Source organism: Perna viridis, chromosome 2 (assembly GCF_037379345.1).
Source record: "Perna viridis isolate PV_CMFRI_1.1 ecotype Kerala chromosome 2, ASM3737934v1, whole genome shotgun sequence".
NCBI classification, from domain to species: Eukaryota; Metazoa; Mollusca; class Bivalvia; order Mytilida; family Mytilidae; genus Perna; species Perna viridis.
Window position 1 is genome coordinate 27988554 of NC_142446.1, and position 5143 is coordinate 27993696.

Sequence of the window (5143 nt, forward strand, 5' to 3'; positions counted from 1 at the left end):
TTCAACTTTAATCTTGGAATTAGTAACTTTAATCTTGGAATTATCAACATTAATCTTGGAAATTCCAATGAGCGCCGGACCAATGAGTGTCGGACTTGTGAGTGTCGGACCAATGAGCGTCGGACTTATGAGTGTCGGACTATCGATGCTATCCATAACAATATCAAACCGGAAAAAAAATTCAAACTCGTCATTATAAAAATATATATCACATTAATATCTTTACGACGAAAACTAGCGCGAAAAAAAACGTGGAAATCATACTTCATTTCCTTTTTAAAACAGTTTTCAATATTTTTACAGGCGATTTATCATTTTTGCCTATTCTTCCTATTTTTAGGTCAAGGACAACCACCCCCGGTCAATTGTATATCCCCTTAAAATCCTGGATCCGCCCCTGAATACAAAGGTATGGTTGAATCGTCATAATATTCAGTTATTTAGTGACGGAAAACCGAGATAATATCATAAGTTCGACGCTCATTGGTCCGACACTCATAACTTCGACACTCATTCGTCCGACGCTCATTGAAAATTCCAAGATTAATGCTGATAATTCCAAGACTAAAGTTTATAATTTCAAATTTTACAATGATAAAACTACAGCTAAAGGGTGGCATTGTATTAGTTTTTGTTGGTTGCGCCAATGTTGCTGGCGTGATTTTGTACTCGGTTACAAATGTTACTCTGAAATGAAGTCGGCTGCATTTTTGTTATCTGTAATCGATGCAAGTGATCTACCAGTAACCGACAGTGCAAATGATAAAACCCTTTCCTCAGTTACTTCAATCCATAGACGTATTTTTCAGTGTTGCAGAATTGGCTGATTACATCCGTGGCGTAAGTAAGTCTTAGACTTATACCAATGAATACTGAAAAAAACTGAGCGTTGTTTTTCTCTAAGAGCTTTTCGTGAATAAAAAGCTGGCTTATATTCTTAACAATTGTTTGGAATCTTATATCAACTAAACGATCCTTAACATACTTTTATATGGCTTCCTTTAGAAGTCAACCGATAAACATGAGCACGAGTTCGATAACAAAATGTCCAAACGGGGTTTTGGTTAAATTCGCGTGCCTTATATACACTTAAAAATGGGTCAAAGGCAGAAATGCCCGGGTTGCCGTTAAGTACTGTTTGTAGCATAAAGTGTTTCTATCATTTATTTTGGAAAAGTAATAAATAAATGTTGCTGTGACTGATATGGCATATTATTTACGTTATCATAGCTGCGAGGATCCAGCAAAGCCTGAGAAATGCCGCAAGTCTATGTACGTCAGCAATGTAGAACAGTATTTCAGATGTGGCCAGCATACATAATGCCAAACTATTTCCAGTAAATTTGACATTTCAACTTCAATGCTTTGGGTAGTTATATTTTATGGACGTACAATAGTGCTAGTATTTAAAGTGAAAATCTAATTTTGTAATGTTGGTCGTTTTTGGAATTTCAAGTGCCCATGTCATCTGAATCAAATGTAAAAAGGCACATGAGCAAATTTTAAAATTTTAAATTTCGAAAATTTATTCATTAGTCAAAATTTTGATATTTTGAAAACATTATTTATCCGAAATTTGGCTAATGTAAACTCCAAAAAGACCCTTTGAATAACTATAGGATAATCTTCGTGCATCATCAATATTTACGTCTGTGGGAAAAAATCGTTCTGCTACATTCAGTGCATACATCGCGGAAGTATACGTTCGCATGTTCATCGACTTCTCTGCAATTGAGGCAAAAAGGTCTATTTTAACTTATCACAAACTTAAGTTTGACTGGACCTTTGAAAATAAAAGGCTTAGTGAGATGCTGGATAGAGCGGGAATTAAAAAAAAAAGATAAAAATTTGATGTTTTTTTTAATTATTTTTTTAATGGAGTAGGGAGTTTCCAATCGCAAAGAGAATTGAACCTCTTTGGCGAACAGCATTGATTGAGAAATCAGTTATTGTCATATCAGTTTTTCTGTATATAACTCCTCATTATTTTAATACTTTTCAAAATGGCCGCGAAAATCGGCAAAATTTCAACACTGTTCGATTTTGATGAAATTTAATATCTAGGGTACACATGGCCTTCTAAATTCAATTACGGCTTCATAATTTGGCTGAATCCGACTATTTGCAGGTTTTGGCGGCTTTTGTGTTTTGCTTGCAAACACAGTATCACTTGATACTCAGGGCAAAAGTACATTTTCATCTTCATGTTTGATAGGAATAAACCTACATAAAGATAGTTTCGAGAATTTAAATTGTTGTCGCAATTTTTCTGTAATAATCATTATGAGGTGCATGTCGCCATCTGAAAAACAACGTCGCTACCTTTCTTTCTTAATTTGTTTGGAAGCTGTTTTATTATTTGATCTTGACATAAAATTAAGGCTGTTGTCAAAAACAGAGTTAGTTTGAATGTAATTAAGTGGCTGTCTTTGTAAGAATCATGCAAAATCTGAAAAATGTGATACACCCCAAAATAGGCTACATATTTTTAATTTTGTAATTAAGTTGTTTTATGGGTCTATATTGTGAAATGTGCAATTATTCATTCACATTTGCCTCTTAGGAGATAATCAACATTGAAAATCCAATAGATTCTATTGTATTTGAGCGTCATTTACAGAGTTATCTCCCTTTATTTTGAAATCTACTGTGCATTCTATATAATTTTTATCTCCTATGAGCATGGGTTATATGAAAAACCACATGTTACTTTCTGTTTACTATGACATTTTAAACAAAATATCCAAAAAAATATGTAGGCTTTCCAACCATGAATCACATTTTGCTATGTCTACTAAGTCTTATCAAGATTGAACTTCTCCATATTACCTCTCTCATTGCATTTTATATTCTAATACCTTTTGTAGATTCAATAAGTGTTATTTTACTGAGGTCGTTGTTTGAATAACTTGTTACATTTAATGTTCACATGTAAAGTTATTCTTCTATATCTGGCTATCGTTTGACGTGACATTTATCGGGAAAAGAATAACACTTCGCTAGTGTTCATTTTCTGTGCAACCATGACGTCAATGTTACATTTGAAAGAAAAACAAATCACTGAAAAGCACACCAAGGAAGAGGCATGTTGAATATTTTAAGATATCACTCCGATCTACATTGTAAAACTTTCAAAATCTTTTTTATCCTGCGACCAAGCTTTCTATTATACACAAACAGGGTGTCGAAAAAAACATTGTTGTATTTGTAGCACAATTTCATCGTTTCCTGTTGACCTTTCTCTTTTTGAGCAAAACATTATTCAGGAAACATATTTTTGAGCATAGTCAATATGGCTTATAATGACTTTACTATTTGAATACTCTTTATACGATTATTTAGCACCGAACGACGGCGAGATGTTAAGTACCATTCTGTGTAAAAATCAGGCAACCAGTGGCACATCAATTTTCCCAATGTTTTGCATCAAACACATTTAAATACATTTAAAGAAACAAAGGAAAAGCTTTTTAAATTTATCCTGAAGCATTGGTGACGTAGATATTTTTTTACTGCTTATATAAGGAGAAAGTTCGGGGAAATTTTCCCGCCATTTTTCCATAATGCATTTCAACTAAATTTTGACCTATCAATATCTTAAAAAGGCAAACTTCACAAACACTTTGACAATAATTTCTTGAGGTTATGTGGTATAAATACTTGGATAATGCAATGAAATCTCTGTGTATTTTTTCTTCATTTGCCACACCTTATACACATTTTGCCTGATTCTTAGACGGAGAAGTACTTAAATGAGAATATAAATGCCAAACCCATGTTAAAATGAGTACAAATCTACCTCCGGAAGGAATTATTTCTTTTCTAATATGACAAATACGGTAATTTTTGTGACAAAAAATTCCCTATGCGTAGCCAAAATAACGGCTGTTTCTGTTGATCTCCCCCGTATGGAAGTTGGGTTAATGCGTAGTTTCATCGCTGCTAATTTCCGTAGGAGGCAATGAGAACAGCCGCCAGGAAAACGCCGATGATGCGCATTGCTGTCATAAATTTGTATAATTATGTCATCGTATGTGTTAAATGTATGTATTTATATTATTGGTTTCAATTAGATTACCTCTCAGCCCTTAAATTTCGCGTAAACGTTTTTAAATGAGTGTTTTGTCGCGGAGCGACAGCGAAAGAAAAGAGACAGTGCGCATGTGCTAAAGGTGGGGTTGTACCGACTTATACTGTTTGACGATATGAAGACGTAATATTAGAAAAAAACATTTGTAACTTTATAATTCCCCTTTTGATCCGTTTTTAAAGCAAACGTAGTATTTCCGCATGCTAGTACCGGACGCAAAAGATTTCTTAAATTGGACTCGGTCAAAAATTTAGGCCTTTAGAACGTACGTTGGACTCAAGGGGGAAGTTGGCTAATTACTGTTAAATCGGTAGTAGATGATTGTGGTAAAATCTGAATTTACAGAATTCACCGAAAGCTTTACAGGCAGAGCGTATAGAGTTTGAAAATAAGTTAAGAATTTGCATGATAGAAATCATAATACTTGTTATTAGATTTTAAAATATGAATCATAAGTTACTTACAGAATATAGTGGATGGCACAATATTTCTCGAAAAATGATTTAAACTCAAATGTAAAATATGACAGTCTCAAGATATTGTCGACGAATATCACCATACGTGTACGTCACCTTGTGAAGAAAGGATAATTAGGAAATTTTATCTAGAACCTGAGACCGACCAAATAAAATGAAATTTATTGAGTTGATTAAGTAAAAACTGAAAAATGTTAGTAATATCGACACAAATTTAAAAAAAAAAAAACACCGAAGCGTCAATGGTAATGTTTTAAAAAAAAAAACGTCATGTGTACTAACGAAGTTCAGAAAACACAAATTCATGCTGATCCTCGATCGTTCGATATAAAATTAAATGCAGATATGTCTGTCTTCTTTCATTAAAACCAGACGAAAGAAAAAACGTTGTTATTGTATTTTAGGCATAATTACTTACAGAAGATTTATGATATTAATTTTATGTAGCAAATTCCAAATTTCAAGTTCGATCTCAATACTATCGAAATTTTGACTTTTTAAATGGCCTTATATTTTAGTATGCCCCTTATACGCACCAGTGTCAGGTATTTTTAGACCTTTAAATTATTGTTGAAAC

At 33.2% G+C, this 5143-nt stretch overlaps 1 protein-coding gene across 1 annotated transcript in view; it reads right to left on the reverse strand.

The window, feature by feature from the left end:
• Nucleotides 1-5143, reverse strand: part of LOC148624314 (integrin beta-like protein C) — a 269209-nt gene that overhangs the window by 225758 nt on the left and 38308 nt on the right. The window lies entirely within an intron of this gene.